The sequence below is a fragment of the Lissotriton helveticus genome, chromosome 6 (genome assembly GCF_964261635.1).
Source record: "Lissotriton helveticus chromosome 6, aLisHel1.1, whole genome shotgun sequence".
In the NCBI taxonomy this organism is placed as follows: Eukaryota; Metazoa; Chordata; class Amphibia; order Caudata; family Salamandridae; genus Lissotriton; species Lissotriton helveticus.
In genome coordinates this window covers 2,102,822,682-2,102,842,966 of record NC_136067.1, presented here as the reverse complement: position 1 = coordinate 2,102,842,966, position 20,285 = coordinate 2,102,822,682, and positions in this window count along the sequence as shown.

Genomic DNA, 20,285 nt, shown 5'->3' with positions numbered 1-20,285 from the left:
GAGGAGATCCTCATGGGGGACGGTGTCAAACGCCGCCGACAGGTCTAACATAACTAACATCACCCTGCCTCCCATGTCCAGCACCTCTTTTACGATCTCTGAGACTTCCAAGAGCGCCGTCTCGGTGCTTAAGTTGGAGCGAAAGCCCGATTGGGATTCATGAAGTAAATCATTGGACTCCAGGAAGTTGGAAAGCACGTTGTGCACGTGTTTCTCCAAGATCTTGGTCAGTGCTGGAAGGAGCGAGATTGGCCTGTAGTTGCAGGGTACCTCTGGGTCAAGATTGGGCTTCTTAATCAGAGGGATGACCATGGCTTGCTTCCAGGTCTGGGGCAGAAAGCCCTCGCTCAGGGATACATTAAGAATGGGATTGGCTATGGGGTTGATGGCATCTGCCATTTTTGCCAGAAATTTTGCCGGGCACGGATCTAATGGTGAGCCAGACTTGAGGTTCCTCATCAAGGCTAAAGATGTGGCAGCCGAGAGGGGAGGAAACTCAAGCAGAGCTGGGCCTGAGGGAGACAGAGACGATGTCTCGATCAGCGTCGCAGACACATCATCTGGGGCTCTCGGCGAAAAGGAAACCTGGATTTGCCTAATTTTGGTGGTAAAGAAATAGATATCCATCCTCCATACAGGAGTGACGCCATAGGAATATATTGAATGTGACAAAGTAATTATTACAAAGAGACTATTAATGCAACATAGGAAAATCCACACTGGGAAGTACCTGGAGCAATAAATGCGACCAGGTGCTGATTAAATAGTCCTATTGGCAGAAACAACTTTTTCTTGCACAGTGTATTTTCACAGGTGGGACCTAATGTGTCAACATGCAATCCAGGGAGGAATTGCACCTGTTTCCAGTGTGACAAGACAAAGGAATATCAAAAGCTTAATCAGAAGTTATACATTGGGTAGAAGTCATTTGAATATTGTAAACACGAAGGAGCATTTCCTATCAAAAGCTGTCTGTTGAGGCATCAAAATGGCCACCTGGGTTTAAAGTGTACTGATTGAGAAGTCCTTCCGTGGAAACAGCCTAAGTTGCTACGTGAATAAATACACACCTACTCAAAGATATAGGGGGATGAGTCCCCTGAATCGGGAACAGAAATAGTGTCAGTCATCATAGGTGCCAAAGGATTGTTTAAGAAAAGGTCCCACCATACCCATTTCCCACAGAATTGATAATATACAAACTCCAGAGAGCAAGAGCATCAAACTTTGGCAGAATGCAAATGTGACAGAAAGAAGGAGCTACATTTCTTTTCCTGATCCCAGCCTACTCTGGTATAAGGGCTATTTTGGTTACCTAGTGATAAGACCTGGCTCTGACTATTTACTAATTTGTGTGAGATTTGTTATGCAAGGCCTTGTATAGCTCATATCACTGTTTTGGGGACAGTTGTGATAGTGAAATAGAGAGTTTTTTTCTATGGGCTCTAATGGTCATGCTTTTATCGTTGACATTTTTCTTCATTTTTTTAGTAATAAGATACCTCATACGTTTTCCAAGAACCATCAAAGCTTACATAAAAACAATGAAATACATATATGACTCAAATGGATAACAACTGCAATTTATGATTTAGCAGAATGTTGGTCAGTCATAATGCTCATGATGGGTATTCTTACCTCTCCTGAAGTAGAAGCGTCAAATATAATAAAACCAATTAAAAATACAATTTTAAAAGTGCCTTAATCAAAATTGCTGGTGCTGATTGCATTATAAAACCAGGTACAAAAATGCAGAATGCATGTCATATTCTAAGCTCTATAGATTATTGCATAGATGAAAAGCATTACACAGAGTCATGACCGTGCACATTAGTAATCAAGAAGCAGTTTGTAATAAGATGTCATGTTCGTTAGGCTAGTCCTGTCATGTATACCCCTTTTACATACAGTGTCCCATCCACACAACAATAACGGTTCTTAAGGGTGACCTTTTACCTAGTAGTTAGCAGTGGCGGTGCGTCCATTGGGGGCGTTGGGGCGTTGCCCCACTAGCCATGGACGACCGTCACGCTGAACAGGCAGGTTAAATGTAAATAATAAACTGAGCGTGAGCTCCCTCGCAAATTTCTCTGCGGCAACGCTAGCTCAGCTCAGCTTACCAGGACATGCCTGTCATCGCGGAAGGTGTATGGGCGGGGCTGAGGCAGTGATTGACAGCACAGCACAGCAGTCTGCAGAAACAGCGCAGCTGCAGTGTGCGCATGTCAATTTTTGGGCTAGTGATTTTTAGGACTGGCCGGCGCATGCGCACACGGTACAGTACCTTCCCCTCTCTCCCCTACAGCAAGTCAGGGTGCGAGGGACCCGGGCCCCCAGGTCCCATTATGGGCAGGCACTAACCCTGCTCTTAGCCAATCCTTGCGCAGTGGTGCTGCTAATGCAGCGCCAGGATTGGCTGAGAGCAGTCACCACGCAGCCTCACATCATCCTTGCCTGGCTGCAAAGGCGCGGCGGCAGAGGGGCCCTGATCCTGGGTGGGTGCTGGTTTTGCCTTGCTTTCCGTTGGGAGTCAGAGGCCGTGGAGTACCGCTAGCATGGCCCTTCCCAAGCCGGGAGAGAATCGCACCCGGCCCGGGGCCTTCTATATGGCGGATCAAGAGGGGCTGCAGCCTGACTGTGAAGACCGGGTCATCATCATCTGCGGGCTCAAGCTAACTGATTCTTCCGGCCTCATCTCCCGAGTCCCGCTGCCTTTGGATCGTTGGGATGCCTAACGAGGTGCTCAAGGTTGCTGCAGGTGGCTGCGGGGTACATTGTGCTTGACAGTAGGTGAGTGTTGTGGTGGAGGCGGCATTTACTGTGGGTTGTTCTGATACTATCTCTAAGGTGGGCACGTGTACCCATGTCTCTTTGAAGCGAATACCGTAACCCCAAATCTTTGACTCTGAAGTGGATTCAGCGCTCCCCAATCTCCCCACTCTGTAGTGCAGGCAGACACCCACATATCACTGGCCTAATTCACATTTTGAAAGTTTTTTTGTAAAATTGTATTTGTATAGTGCTTACTACCTCTGCCGAGGCGTCGAAGCCCTTCTCATTTTAACTCATGGCAACCTATAGTAGGATGAAGGGCACCGAGTGGGAGGATTGTATAGGGTTATGACGAGAGGCCCCCTTTGAGCTCAGGGGCTGCGGATGCTAATGTTCGCCACTGCTTTACACTGTTCCCACTAGATGGTGTCCAGCTGCTTCTAGGATTTTCACTTGTTATTGTGACCTAGAGAGTTTTGTGGAGTGGGTGCATAAAGCCATCGATCTTTCTGCAGCATGGGGTTACTGCAAGACTGTCTTAGCATTCACTGTAATAAACCCCCTACCTATGCCAACTGCCCCCCCCCCAGAACTCATGTTTTCTCAAGCCCCCCTGCCTCTCCAAAATGTTTGTGTTCCTCTCCCCTCTTACCAAATGGCAAACTGGAACCTATTGCTTCTAGGATTGAAACCTTTCACCTGCCGGACTTAAGATTCTTTCTAACAAAGCCCACCCCTCATTGTCACTGTGACACATTCGTCTTCCACAGCTAAGGCACCAGTGCAAGATATGTTACCTGTGTGCATTATTTACTGGGGCAAAAGCTCAGAAGGGACATGCAAACTGCACCCCAGTGGGCTGCGTTTGTCAGTTTCCTCTCAATTATCTTGATGATCTGTGGGGAAGGTCAGCTTGGCAAAGGGTGGTACAGTGATCTCCAACCACTCGTTTCCACTGTGTAGGACAGTCTGTTCATTATGTCTATGAAAGCGTTTGGACAAAGCAATTGACAGCTCTTTATGTATCAGCAAATCAATATGGAGAGAGAGGACTAGATAGGCTAGTCCGGATCCCCTAGTTTATATGTAGTATCAAGAAAGGACTAGCTTAGTTGTGTTGAGAGACTCAGTGGGTACGTATGTCGGCAAACCAATTGGTTTGATTATAAAGCCCTCACCCAGCAACCTAGTTGGTGGCATGCTTCATCATCGGGCCCACCACAGTGACCCCGAAGTGTCCCGGGTGTGCTGTGACTCAGATTACTGAGGAGCTGGTATACTTGCTGAGTGTGCTGTGTTGTGGGTGTGAAAGTGATTTAAAAGCTATGCAGTGGGTCCCAGTTCCCGAGGGTGTATGGATAACTTTAATGTCTGGGCCCCTGCTAGCAGATAAAAAGGCAAACGGACGCGTTGGAGTGAGTTATGAACTCCTTCGTCCTGTGTGGTCTACATGTTTCAGCCAGGCCTTTTATTTACATCTGGCTTTCCTCAGGACCAATGAGTATGTTTAGGTGAAAATAAACTATATTAAGTGATTAGTGTTGTTATATAAAAGTGTTGCACTCGCTAAGGTGCGTTACGTGTTAGAGGGGGATTCCCTCTCCTTTACTGTACACATAACATAAAGACACAAACAGACGTACAGGGTAGAGTCAATAAGAATGGTATTCTAGTAACACAACATATTGCCGGCTTCTAAGGTGTGTGAACGACCTAGAACGGCAGGCAAACGTGGCCATGTGGGTTACATGGCAGGTGTAGTTTATAGCGTAAAAACGGGGTGGGGGTGGTGGGCTAAACAGCGAGGTAAGCATAAGGTGAGGTACAGGTAAGTATTATACATTTTCCTCACACTTGCTGTTTGATGTTAAAGCTTCCTTGGGTCATCTGGCAGGGAGAGAAGACCCTAGGTATTGTAGAGAGGCATAGGTTAGAGCCGAGCCTGTAGGGAGGAAGATTCTGCTGCTTACCTAGATCGTAGCGGTGAACCAGCATTGTTACTCACGGAATTGCCGATCTGTGTGCTCCTTAGACCTGTCGTCCTGCTGCGGTGTCCCGGGTAAGAGTGTGAGGTGCCCGGTCGGGTTTAAGTAGCCCGTTTGATTCACAGCACCTGGAGCGGGAGTGGGAAAAGTGGGTGCGGTCGCGCTGAAAGCACCAAGTCATCTGCAGCCCTGCGCATGTGTGCAGGATCAGTGCTGTTTTGCACCTGCGCGGTACGTGCTGGGGAGTGCCACGGAGGGGCGCATGCGTAGTAGCAGCGCTGGGAGGGAACAGCCCGTATTGTGGGCTCGTGCCTAGTGAATAGTTTACGAGGAAAGTTAAAAAGATTAAAAAAAGAGAGATACAGACTGGGATATACAGACCACGAGTCAAAACGGGGCTAGGACTCAAACGGTCAGGTCAGGATGTACTGTATAGATGTGTGTCTTGTGGGGTGGCTGGTCAGGTAGTCAACGAATTCCACGGGATAGAATCATTCAACCCATCTATATGTGTGGAAAGGCGGTATATCCAACGTTGTTCCTTCATAAGGAGAGCTTTCTCATTGCAGTTAGCTACTTCAAATTGTTCAATCACTGTCCACGTGAAGTCATTTGGGGTGTGATTGTGGGTGAGAAAGTGTTCTGTCAGTTTACTTATATTTTTACCACAGCGCATGGTGCTTCTGTGCTCAGTCATTCTTGTCCTGACTTTGTGGGTAGTCATACCAATGTACCTGAGGCCGCACCGGCACGTGATGAGGTACACCACGTTGGACGAATTGCAATTTGTGAACTGGCGCTGTATCCAGGTTTTGCCGTTTTCCAGGGCCAGTGTCTTAGAGGGGGAGGTCAGGTGGCAGACGCTGCAGTTGTTGCAAGGTTGATGGCCAGTCATTTTTGGTAGGCCCCAGGCGTTCAGGATCGTGTTGTCTGTCGGACGGGGGCTTGTTCTTGGTCTAGTAGACACCAATTGGTCTTTTAGATTCTTTGCTCTTTTGTAAGCGAAACGCGGGGTCTCCCAGTCTCTTGTTCCTGAATGGATGATCTTCCAGTTTTTGCGGATTATGTTGGACACTTGATTTGAGGCAGTGTTATAGGTGGTAACACATGTCAGAATTGGTGTTTCAGGTGGTTTGATGATGGTTTCCAAAAGTCCCTCTCTATTCTGATTCCGCGCTCTTTTGCAGGTCTTGGAGATAATTCTGGTGGGGTAGTCACGGTCCTCAAGTTTGTGGACTAGTGCTTTGGACTGTAATTTGTAATCTTGAATCTTACTGCAATTGCGTCGTATGCGCAAAAATTGACCGAAGGGTAAGTTTTCCCTAAGCGGTCTGGGGTGGAAACTATCAAATCTGAGTTAGAAATTCCGTGATGTTGGTTTGTAATGTGTGGTGGTTGTCAGGCCACTCTGTTCTGCTCTGATGTTGAGGTCCAGAAAGGCGAGTTCGGTGGGGCTGCTTGTGCAGGTAAACCGAAGATAGGTGTCACGGTTATTGATCCATGTCAGGAAGTTTCTCAACGTTTCTTCATTTCCCTCCCAGATGATGAAAATGTCGTCGATGTAGCGACGCCAGGTTACGATGTTCGCTGAGTAGGGGTTGGTTGGGACCTCGATGTGGGTCCGTTCAAAATGATGAACCTATCCGACAAGGAGTTGTGTTTCCGGGTTGAAGCAGGTGTCTTTGATGATGTTCAGGAGATGTGTTATGCCCCGGGACAGATGCCTTACTATCAAAACAACCAAAACCAGAGATATCCTTTTTTAGGCCAAGGCCGCAGACCACGCGGCAAGAGAAGGAATCCCCCTCAACAAGTGCAGTGGGCAACAGAAGAAGACCAGGTGAGCTCCAACACACGGAACAAATCCCGGGAACAAGCAGGACCCAGAAAATAACAACACCACATACCAGCAGCCCCCTGGTATTCAACATCTCAGATGTGCCACTAACTAATGAGGAGACTGCCGTCCTCAACAAAGGACTTTCCTTTGTCCCCACTACCAGACTGGATACCTTCAAACTCCATGTGGAGCTAGCCGAGTTCTTTAGGAAACTCAAGCTGAAAGCCTTTTTCGAAAAACAGGAGAAAACTGGCAACAATACTGAGAACGTCAATGAAACAGGCCTGAGATTGAAGTCCAATTTCATTCCCCCACCAGCCAGCATACCAGCAGAAATCACCACATTCGAACTTGCAGTCTACTCAGAAATAGAGAAATTACAACCCAAAAACACGTTCAACAACCTCTCCCACCAGGACCGGGAGATCATTAAGCACTTACAAAATGATCCCACCCGCATCATCAAACCAGCGGACAAAGGGTGTGGAATTGTGGTCATGAATAAAAGCGACTACGATACAGAATGCCGCAGACTCCTGAGTGACACACGGAATTACAAATGCATAAAAAAGATCCTACTGAAGAACTACAAAAGAGAATTAACCAGCTTATCAAAGATGCCAGCGATGCAGAATACATATCCAAGAACCATTATCACGTTTCTTAATCCTCTGGTCCAGAAGACACCGTCCTACATCCAGGACACAAACCATCTCCTGAACATCATCAAAGACACCTGCTTCAACCCGGAAACACAACTCCTTGTCGGATTGGACATAGAGAGCTTATATACAAGCTTACCCCAGGATGCCACCTTACAAGTACTACATGATGTCCTGATGGCGAATACCTGCAACATCGTACCCCCGACACTTCATCCTTGACTGTGCTGCCCTTGCTTTGAAAGAAAACTATTTTGAGTATGAGGGAAAGTTTTTTCTCCAGACTAACGGAACCTCTATGGGGAGTGTTTTTGCCCCAAGCGTGGCGGGGTTTTATGTTCATCATTTTGAACGGACCCACATCGAGGCCCCAACCAACCCCTACTCAGCGAACATCGTAACCTGGCATCCCTACATCGACGACATTTTCATCATCTAGGAGGGAAATGAAGAAACGTTGAGAAACTTCCTGACATGGATCAATAACCGTGACACCTATCTTCGGTTTACCTGCACAAGCAGCCCCACCGAACTCGCCTTTCTGGACCTCAACATCAGAGCAGAACAGAGTGGCCGACAACCACCACACATTACAAACCAACATCACGGAATTCCTTACTCAGATTTGATAGTTTCCACCCCAGACCGCTTAGGGAAAACTTACCCTTCGGTCAATTTTTGCGCATACGACGCAATTGCAGTAAGATTCAAGATTACAAATTACAGTCCAAAGCACTAGTCCACAAACTTGAGGACCGTGGCTACCCCACCAGAATTATCTCCAAAACCTGCAAAAGAGCGCGGAATCAGAATAGAGAGGCACTTTTGGAAACCATCATCAAACCACCTGAAACACCAATTCTGACATGTGTTACCACCTATAACACTGCCTCAAATCAAGTGTCCAACATAATCCGCAAAAACTGGAAGATAATCAATTCAGGAACAAGAGACTGGGAGACCCCACGTTTTGCTTATAAAAGAGCAAAGAATCTAAAAGACCAATTGGTGTCTACTAGACCAAGAACAAGCCCCCGTCCGACAGACAACACGATCCTGAACGCCTGGGGCCTACCAAAAATGACTGGCCATCAACCTTGCAACAACTGCAGCGTCTGCCACCTGACCTCCCCCTCTAAGACACTGGGCCTGGAAAACGGCAAAACCTGGATACAACGCCAGTTCACAAATTGCAATTCGTCCAACCTGGTGTACCTCATCACGTGCCGGTGCGGCCTCAGGTACATTGGTATGACTATCCGCAAAGTCAGGACAAGAATGGCTGAGCACAGAAGCACCATGCGCTGTGGTAAAAATATAAGGAAACTGACAGAACACTTTCTCACCCACAATCACACCCCAAATGACTTCACGTGGACAGTGATTGAACAATTTGAAGTAGCTAACTGCAATGAGAAAGCTCTCCTTATGAAGGAACAACGTTGGATATACCGCCTTTCCACACATATAGATGGGTTGAATGATTCTATCCCGTGGAATTCGCTGACTACCTGACCAGCCACCCCACAAGTCACACATCTATACAGTACATCCTCACCTGACCGTTTGAGTCCTAGCCCCGTTTTGACTCGTGGTCTGTATAACCCAGTCTGTATCTCTCTTTTTTTAAATCTTTTTAACTTTCCTCGTAAACTATTCACTAGGCACGAGACCACAATACGGGCTGTTCCCTCCCAGCGCTGCTACTACGCATGCGCCCCTCCGTGGCACTCCCCAGCACGTACCGCGCAGGTGCAAAACAGCACTGATCCTGCACACATGCGCAGGGCTGCAGATGACTCGGCGCTTTCAGCGCGACCGCACCCTCTTTTCCCACTCCCGCTCCAGGTGCTGTGAATCAAACCGGCTACTTAAACCCGACCAGGGACCTCACACTCTTACCCGGGACACCGCAGCAGGACGACAGGTCTAAGGAGCACACAGATCGGCAATTCCGTGAGTAACAATGCTGGTTCACCGCTACGATCTAGGTAAGCAGCAGAATCTTCCTCCCTACAGGCTCGGCTCTAACCTATGCCTCTCTACAATACCTAGGGTCTTCTCTCCCTGCCAGATGACCCAAGGAAGCTTTAACATCAAACAGCAAGTGTGAGGAAAATGTATAATACTTACCTGTACCTCACCTTATGCTTACCTCGCTGTTAAGCCCACCACCCCACCCCGTTTTTACGCTATAAACTACACCTGCCATGTAACCCACATGGCCCGTTTGCCTGCCGGTCTAGGTCGTTCACACACCTTAGAAGCCGGCAATATGTTGTGTTACTAGAATACTATTCTTATTGACTCTACCCTGTACGTCTGTTTGTGTCTTTATGTTATGTGTACAGTAAAGCAGAGGGAATCCCCCTCTAACACGTAACGCACCTTAGAGAGTGCGACACTTTTCTATAACAACACTAATCACTTAATATAGTTTATTTTCACCTACACATACTCATTGGTCCCTAGGAAAGCCATATGTAAATAAAAGGCCTGGCTGAAACATGTAGACCACACAGGACGAAGGAGTTCATAACTCACTCCAACGCGTCCGTTTGCCTTTTTATCTGCTAGCAGGGGCCCAGACATTAAAGTTATCCATACACCCTCGGGAACTGGAACCCACTGCATAGCTTTTGTTATGTTATGTTATGTTATAGAACGCTTATATAGCGCATGGCTACCCCAACAACGAGGCATCCCAGCGCTTGCAGACAGGTCCAATCACATAACAGCCGGAGGAATGCGGCAAGATATCTGTTCACCGCGGAACCCTAAATGGAGGAAAACAGCCAGGTTTTTACTTGTTTTCGAAAATGTAGGTGGTTTGTGATGGAGCGTACACCTAGAGGGATAGAGTTCCAGAGTTTAGGGGCCAAAAACTTAAAAGAGCGGCCACCCGCTCTGCATCTCTGGATCCTGATAGTACAGGCAAGGAAAAGGTCCGCAGACCGGAGTGCACGCTGCGGAACATAAAAGGAGCAAATTCCTCGCAGGATTTTGGTACCTAAACAATGTAGCATTCTATGCATAACACACAAGGTTTTAAATTGTATGCGCTGTTTGACGGGCAGCCAATGGAGCCTTCGCAAGACCTGAGAGGTATGGCAGCGTTTTGGCAGGCCGAACAGGGTACGAGCTGCGGCGTTCTGAGCTTTCTGTAGTCTATTGATGACTGTCAGATTGGACCCAAGCATTAATACATTGCAGTAGTCTAGATGGGATAAGACCATAGCCTGGACAATTGTCTGACGGATAGAAGGTTCAAAGAAGCCAAGAATAGGTTTCAGAGAGCGCAGGCGACCATAGCAAGTACCGGCTATTCTCTTCGCATGGGAGTCCAGGGTGAGAGCATCATCTAAGATCACACCCAGATTCTTAACTTCCTTCTTAGGCGTAGGCGGAGAGCCCAATGTAGGGGGCCACCACCGCTCATCCCACTTTTGAGTGTCCGAGCCAACCAGGAGGACTTCAGTCTTGGATGAATTTAACTGAAGACAATTCTCCGTTAGCCAGCTGGAGATGGCCAGGATATCTTCTTGGAATTTAGCTTGATCACCCACGATGTTATTAGAGAAGGTGAAAATCAGCTGTGTATCGTCCGCATAAGATATTAATTCGATGTTACGTTCCCTGGCCAATGTGGCCAGGGGGCGGACATACACATTAAACAGCGTGGGGCTGAGGGCGGAGCCTTGTGGAACACCACAGCCTAATGGAAAACTTCCGGAAGAGTACGGGGGAGCATGGACCTGGAAGGAACGGTCCGATAGAAATGACACAAACCAGTCCAGAGCATCATCTCTGACACCTATCTCCCATAGCCTCCTAACTAGGATCCCATGGGAGACGGTGTCAAACGCCGCACTCAAGTCCAGCAGCACCACAGCTGAGGTGTCACCCCTGTCCTGTGCCACCCTTAGATGTTCCGTGACAGCCAGTAGGGCTGACTCCGTGCTATGTTTAGCACGGAATCCGTTCTGAGACTCCTCCAAGATCCCATTAGTCTCCAGAAAACCCGTCAAGATGGAATTGACATGTGCCTCCATTACTTTGGCCAAGTAAGGAAGCAACGAGATAGGCCGGAAACCTTCTGGCTTGGAAGAGTCCAGGGTGTTTTTTTTTTAGCAAGGGGACCACCTTGGCATGTTTCCACGATTTCGGGATGGTGGCTGATTGCAGAGATTTGTTAATCAGTCCTTGCCCTTCCGTCAAGATAGAATCCGGGAACAGTCTAAACATCTCTGGTTTGACGGGATCTTCCGGGGACCCCGACTTGATTCTTAAAGTTAGGGTCTCCATATCTGTCTGAGAGATAAGTGGGAGAGTTAAGAGAGAAAAGGGAAGGCTCAATGAGTCAATAGCAGATCTATAGGTCATAGATGGTTCTCCAGAGTCAAATGTGTTGTAGATCCCCTGTACTTTATTGATAAAGAAGCGAGCCAGCTCTTCGCATTGTGAGTCCGATACTATGGTGTTATTAGTCCCCACAGGTGATGTTGTAAGCTCCTTCACTAACGCAAAGATAGTTTTTGTGCGATTTGTGCTGGCATTGATCAGATCAGTATAATAACTAGCCTTGGTCTTTTTTATAAGCCTATGATAGGCTTTTGTGGCGAATCTAAAATTAGATTTGGCTACAGAATCATACGATCTTCTCCAGATACGCTCAAGTACCTTACACTCCTTTTTTTTTTGTACAAGCGCCTCACAGTACCATAACTGGGACTGCTTACGTTTAGGTCTTGACATTTTCCTAGGTATGAAATGGTCCAAGGACTCATTGATCCATTCTCTATAGGCTAGATCCGCCTCATCCAGATTGGCAGGCCAAACAGGCCGGGAGTTCGTTAATCTGGCCTCAAATAATGCCCCATCGAGTTTGTGCCATGCACGTCTCCAAAAAGGAGGAGGAGGCTTTTAAATCACTTTCACACCCACAACACAGCACACTCAGCAAGTATACCAGCTCCTCAGTAATCTGGAGTCGCAGCACACCCGGGACACATTCGGTGTCACTGTGGTGGGCCCGATGATGAAGCATGCCACCAACTAGGTTGGTGGGTGAGGGCTTTATAATCAAACCAATTGGTTTGCCGACATACGTACCCACTGAGTCTCTCAGCTCTTTATGTATGCCAAGCCTATTTTCCATAGACAGAATAGACTTTTCCAGAGGTAAGTAGCGGGAGCTCTGAACAGCTGAGAGATGGTCTAGGTCTGTTCTCTCCCACAGGATCTTAGAATTGTTTTTAAAAGTCCTGAACCGCACCACAAATATGAAAAACGCTTGTTTCTAAAATTTGTAGAGAAACCCACGAAAATTCACAGGTCTTCTCCAAGAATATTTTAACGTGGCTTATTATTCAGAAATTGTCACTACTATCTTCAGAATATTTAGAACAGGGGTTTAGAAATCCACTCTCCACCATCTCTGCATTTGAATAGTTTTACACTTTTCAACTTTATTAGACCATGAGAAAACTGTTTGAAGGAGCTCACTGAAGCAACTACAAGGATGAGTGATTCAATGTAATAAAATCATAAATTATGTGTCGAATAAAACACATTACTTGCATCTAAGCGGTAAATGAAACTTATTTTCATTATATAGAAGCCCAAAACATTGACTTTATCAATGCTTATTGAACTTTTCACATACTCTACAGCCTTTTTACACTGCACGCTGGCAGAAAAGGTAATGCGTTCATACTGTCTGGCTCCAGTCCCAGCGGCTCGTAAAGACTTTTATTTTCAGGTTATCTCCGACCTCCACTTAACTTGAATTGTCGTGACGCATGTTCCAATCTGCTTCCAAGCCAATGTTTACTAGTACAGTGAGGAATCGGATGCACTGCACTCACAGTGGCCGTGCAGTGCGCTGAGACACCAATGCCGTGCACAACGTGATGGCGTAGTGTGCATGTGGATGCAGAGCAGAGAGGAAGTGCACAGAGTAAAGGGGAGTTTTCAACACGATGACGCAACGTGCAGTGTGTGGTGTCTGTGCACTGCAGGGCACACATAATAGATGTATTGCAGAGCTTAGGGATTCAGTGGCCAGTGAACGAAGACCATGCAGACACATTCATTGGGATGCAGCAGCCACAGCAAGGGCTCTTTGCTGAGAGCACAGTGCAGAGAACGACCTCTAGCTACAGAGAGCATAGATGAAGTACACAGAATGCAGATATAGCGCATAGAAGTAGCTGAAAGCTGCAGTGAATGTAGTTATGGAGAAAGGGCTTCAAAGAATGAGGTGAGAAAAGCTCCAGTGATCAGAGTAGGTGAGTAGTATAGAGGGAATAGAGATGTGCACAGAAAGTCGAAGTGCAGTGCAAAGAATGGGCAGAGAGAAAATGCAGTGCCAGGGTTGTGTATGTGTGTGTGTGTGCCTTGTGTTTACAAGAGCCACAAAACATGTATTTTTCTAGCGCCTTCTGGATGTCTTTATGCTTAGATTATTGATTATTTAAATTAAAATGACTTCCCAAACAGAAAGGTTGGATCCCACCCTTTGTGTAAGCGTTCTAGGTTGTTGGGAAATGCTCGCTCGCTGCATTGCAGTACAATAATTATTTTACGCCCACCACTTTCAAATCTCACCAGCCACCACTGGTAGTTAGCTGTGTCCCTTCGTGAGCAGGCTCTTGGTATATTATGAAAATAATGCTGTACCTGACATACATAAACATATCCCCAGGCTCGGCACACCTAGGGCCCCATTAGGATGGTGGGCGGATCGCCCCCGCCAGGCTGGCGGTAGCCACCGCCGGCCTGTTGGGGGCGATCCGCCCGCCATCCTTGCTGCAAAAACCCCCTGCCATATTATGATGGCTGGGGGGTCCGCGGTGGACGGGAAGACCGTCCGCCGCTTTTCCACCATGGTCGCAAGGAGACCGGGGCAGAAAAGGGTTGTATATGGTGGCGGTGTCTATCAGACACCGCCAGCCATATTATAATGGGCTGTAAACAATGTCCTACCGTGGCGGCAATGCCCACACAGAAAGGCATGCGGAGTCTCCCTGCGGGGATCCGTTGCGGGCCCCCAGGGACTCCAGGGGTGTGGGGGGTACCTATGGTACCCCCCTGCATTTCAATGTACAACATGACAGGCACCGCGCGGTGCCTGTCATGTTGTGCATTGAAAAGCACAAAATGCATTTTTAGCATTGCGGCGGGCGGTGCTGTGAGCACTGTCCGCCACTATGTTAAAAATAAAGGATGCGCCCGCCACTGTGGCGGGCGCATCCTAATTCCCCCCCATGGGAACCCCGCCCTTATGGCGAGCGGTCCCTTTGTCCAATATGATGGCGGGCGGACTTTGTTCGCCCGTCATCCTAATATCCCCTTACTCTGTAAAAGGGTCACTGCTTTTTTTCATCCTTGGCCAACAGGCTCGCTATGCATGAGCACATTGTTTTGATAAACATTTATAATTGTTTTCAAAACGTATGTGTTCTAGAAGAAACCCTGGAGTAATCACTCTAGTATATAAGACCCTCATTCCCACCTTCAAATTAGAGGAGAATTCCTTCCAAGCTGAGCTAGGGTCCTGCATGCTGAATCTTCGAAACGCAGCAGTCTGACATGCCTTGCAGGGTGTCATCCTCGGAGCAGAGACGGGGTCCTTCGTTCTCTACCATCAGGTGAGGGGGTTGGAGCTTCCCATGGGAACTATTGGCTACATACACATCTGCTCATACACATGCTACACCTACATATCTAGGCTAGGTACATTTATGCACTATACGTAGGGTGCACATTTTTTGGAGTACGCAAATGCTATTGCTTTTATGAACTGTCCAGGTTCATCTTTTTAGCACTATGGTAGAAATGTATCTACTGTTTACTATATTGGTACTTGCAATTTATTTTGTATGCTTCTGTCTCCTGATTGTCGCAGCAAATGTTTTACACTAGATTGACGCTTGTCCAATAAATACTTATTGAAAATGTCCCAATCGTCATTCTATGTGTTTTCAGAGAATAAGCAGGCACGAGGGACTGAGCGAGAAGTACTGTACTATTTTCCACTATCCCTGAGGAATCAGGGTTCTCCTGCTCAGTGGTTGCCAGAGACTACTTACACCACTGTAAGATACAGGGGGGTGGTAGTGGCACTGTAGAGCTAGCTGGTCTAACAGCTGACATATCCTGTGGGAGTGTCCGGAGTCTTTTTGTACACCAAGCCCTCAGTTTAGGTCATCTAAATCGCGCAGGTCCTGTGGATTCCTAGGAACTACACGACAAAGATCTTACTGCTCTGCAAACACAATTAATGTAGAAGTGTCACTTTTCAGAATTCTCGGCGCTACTAAGTATTTGGTTACACCAAGGTTCAGAAAGGTTAGTTGTATCCACTTTCGACGAGAACCCAAGTACACCGGACAGAAAAACATAACATGCAGCTCAGTCTCGATATCAACACCACAAACTGGGAACAGGCTAAAAGAATATTCTATTTTCCTTTGGTTTGAAAGTGGCTCAAAACCCAGGTCAATCTTTAGTTCCAAATATTTATTTGTCAGATGATCCTTGATCCCTATACCTACGTAATGCTCATGAAGGTCACCCTTAGCGTGACTTCAAACCGCCAAGCTCAGCTTTACAGAGATAGCTTGGTTCATCCCCCAATCTCAGCAAGCCCAACCTATTGAACCAGTAATGAACAATTTTATCCAGGTACCCGCTTACCTAAACTGATATTTACTAAATCCCGGAAGGAATGTCTATAACCAATGAGCTCAGATGTAGACCAGAGGCAAGTCCAGTACACTAAGGGCTTAAGTGAAGCCAAACCAGTGTTTATATTTAGCCCTAGGTAAAAAAGAGTGGGATAAGGGAGGTGCTGGTCGATACAGAGACCAGCTGCCATGCAAAGATGTTTTCTGCTGTGGCCAGTTAGTGAGTGTCAGTGCAACCCTTACCTCAGCACCAAAGACCCCCTGTGTCGGCGAAATCAGGCAAGAGCTTGTCTCTTCATACAACCCTAAGATGGCACTAGATCTGTGACGCATGCTCTTAGTTATTGGAGCAACCCATTTAAACTTATCTGTCAGATGGACCCTTAAGTAGTTAAAGCTATGTAGTCTTGCGAGTATTTCACTACCAGCTCTAATAACAGATTTGTGGGTGTTAGCTGTTCTAAACACCATGTACTTTGTTTTATTAGTATTAAGCTTGTGTACTGAAATCTAAAAATGTACTTATCAGGAGCTCGAGCCCCATGGATGTTTTCAAGATGAGGAGCAAATGATATTCAAAAAAAAGAAAGGGGACCTTCTTGGTATTCAAAGTGGGCAAGTTATTCCTACAATCCAAGAGTACTTTCACTACGTCATTCATATGTAAAAGTGTGAATAACGTCGGGGCGGGAACGCACCCTTGGTGCACTCCACGCATGATTGGGATGCGAAATGTTATTTCTCCCTTACTTACCCACCGAACTTGATCATAGTTTTCAGTGTAAAGCTTTACAATGAGTTGAAGCAGATTCCATGGGACACCCATATTTGACAACATTTCCCACAGATTATCATGTGGAATGAGATTGAATGCTGCTCTAAGATTGACCAAAGCAACATAGAGCGTTTGTTCTGCTAAAAGTACATATTTCCAATTGAGGGTAGCAAATCCGAAGACCTGGTCGGTGGTACTTGTCATTGGGCGAAGGAGTGAAGACCAGAGTCGCTCTTCTTCCACCCATTTTAATAATTTATCTAGGACTTGTCTTACGAAGATCTTTTGTAAATTGTCTATAAGACTTATTGGCCCTTATTCAGAAGTGGTGCAGGCATCGCCATTTTTATCAATAGGGATTATTTCCACCCCTCTCCAGGAATCAGAAATTTTCCTACCAACCAAAATAGCATTTGATAGTAAATTTATAGAGCCTGTCCAAATTTAGAGCTCTGTTTTATACAAATCACCAGGGATTTTATCAGGCAATGGGGCCTTGGCTGATTTTAACAAGTCAATGGCTCTAGTGGTGTCTTCAAGGCTAAAGACTTATAGCTATTTTCCCTGTGTCAACTACAAGTGTGTCCTCGCAGGGTACCACCAGACCAGAGCTCATTGAGTCACTGGAATTTGTTAAACCATATAACATGGTAAGATGGGTAACCCAACCATTGACATTTTTGTTTCTTTCATTAATAATAATGCCCGGGAGAGGACAAGTGGAGCTTTGGGGTCAGTTGGAAGTCAGATGCTGCTGGCATTAGAGGTTTGCAGCCCACAAAGTATGTCTGTATCATGTTTAAGGTTTCACGTGGGACAGGAGCTGCCACTGTTTGTACAGACATTGCAGGACAGTTTGCTGGACAACCTGGGAATCAGAGGCCTCTACTTAGAGCAGTGATTACAATCTCTTATTTGACGTGTAAGCAACAATTGTATTCTTTCTACTTCTGTAAAGTATATTTTTAACATGCTGATCTGTAATAAAATAAACATCTGCTGAAAGTACAGACTGTGATCCTAGATGTTTGAACAGTGTAGACATTCTTATACCGTTCAGTGTAAATAGGTATTTTAGTTCTCTAAAGATCTGTATTGTGCACTTGTAAAAGCTCAAAAATAAATATGTTTGCCTGAATAGGGAAAGGCAGAGCAAAGTTTTCATTTCTCCTCGAGCCTTGTTCCAAAGCGATAAACTCTGTGGCCACCATTGGGGGAAAATGGAAGGGGTTAATGAGTAAACTCAAACAGAGGAATTATACTTAGAGGCCATTCATAGGGACTCAATGTCAGCAATACCCCTTAGTTTCATAAAATGAGACCACCTGGTCGATGGACCCCCCCTTAGTTTATTCCAATGTGAGTAAATGTTAAAAAAAAAAACTTGGCGTATTGCAGTGATGTGGATGTGGCCAAACTTAATTCAGCCTCAATATGTTTATAATTTTTTGTTTATTTTTATTTTCAGGGCTTTTTGAAGCGCAAACATTACCCAAAAGAATCAGAGCACGGTACATAGAAAAGATCAACTCGAAGCCTGCATACTTCGATTGAGGTGGTCTGCAAAGTCACTTCTGGGTGTGATGTCGGGCTGTCACAGCCAATGATGTGTCCTGTTTAGTAAGCCAACTCATGGTCACTAAGCAGCTTGGCAAAGCCCTTTTCCTGTTTCTTGTTCTGAGCCTACTATAATAAACTGCAAAAAGACCAATTAATGGACAGAATGCTGAACAATGTCAAACATTCACCCCAGTACAGAGATCTGGACATAAATCATTGTTTTTTGCTCCCCATGCCATTCCAGTTTGGACCCAGACATATGCAAATCATTGACCCTGCTCCTCATGGGAACAGTCCATCCTGAACTTCCAGGCAGGGTCCTTCCTGGACTAGAAACAGGTATCCTGGTACGGATTTTGGGGTTTCACCCCTCATCAGCCAGACTAGCTTGACTCCAGTGGCATGGAAAGCACAGGACCCACGTCTAGGCATGCCCATCCCACTCGGGGTGGCAACTGCAAAATGAACAATTGATGGACAGAATGCAACATTCACTCCGCTACAGAGATCTACGCCTAAATGTTATCACTTTTTTTTACTCCCCATGACATTTCAGTTTAGACTCTGCCATATGTATACCAGTCTTGACCCTGATCCCCAAGGGAACAGTCCAGCCCAAACTGCCAGGCCAGGTCCTGCCTGGACTGGAAACAAGCATCCGGGACCAGTTTCAGGGTTTCACCCCTCATCAGCCAGGCTAGCTTGCCTGGGGGTGAGTGGGTGAAAAGTTTCAGCACTCATTCTGTCATCTTGTTGTGTTTGCTGTGTACTCCCTAAGTGGCCATGGGTATGCCCGGATGTGGGTCACTGTGCCACTGGGTTTAAGCTAACCTGACTGATGAGGGGTGAAAGCCCAAAACCAGTCCGAGGCTGCTTGTTTCCGGTCCAGGGAGGACCTGGCCTGGTACAGCCAAAGTGGGAAGAATACGAAGATAAACCCTCAGTCCTTAAATGAACTGAAGAGGCATTTGATAGGTAGTTGTTTCAACATCCTGTAAACATTGACACTTGGATAGAGACAAAAAAAACTGAAAGCTTCTCTTCGCTTGCTATGAAAAGGTAAGTGTTGTTAATTCCAGCATGAACAGGGCTTGCTCTCATGCTTTAAAGATTGTAAAACAGGGAGGCACTCAGTGTGTGAGCTAGAAAAGGTCCCCTCCGCCCACGATTCACCAGCTACTAATCCTCAAATAACCACCCACAGTCTCAAGACAAGTTACATCTCATCGATATGGAAGAAGCACAGGCTTCTAACACTACTGATCTATCTAACACTATGGAGCATCACATGAGTCTGGGCAACAATGTGATGTTCTGCTATTGCTCAAGGACCCTGTGAGTAATCTTCATCCTATAATTGCGTACAACTTTTCCTGAGATGCAGGTACAGTGGAGGTGACAATTGGAACCTGTAAGGTACCTAGGAGTCGGGTATCACTGGGATTTGTATTCAATAAAGAATGAAAGCTATGCGAAGTGTGTGACCAAAGTACTAGACAGATAGATGAATCAAAGTGCAGATATCAGTGGCGGGGTAATCGCCTTATGGAGATAGTACTGCTCCCTAAACCGTTACATCTATTTGACACTATCCAGGCACCGCTAAATACAGAGTGATTGCACACAGCTTAGGTCTCAGTTGATCAGATTGGCATGGGGAGGTAGGCAGCCTTCAATAGTGTGAAGCAAGATGCAATTGCTATACAAGCATAAGGGATTCGAGCTCCCAACTTTGAAGTATATCACCTTACGGCCCAGGCACAGTTTTGCCATTACGGCATCAACAGCACTAGACAAGCACCATACTGTGACATTGAAGTAGAACTTGCGGCCCCCGTTCCACTGCGTACCAGTCTGTGGCAGAAGGTCAAGCACCCATGTGGCGAATGACATACAGTAAGGTGCAAAAGGTGGGGAAGAATAGGCCATACTCACTAAACTTTCCTCTGCTTCATAACTCTTGGTGAGAATTAACTATCCTTGGGGTGATTAGACAGCTGC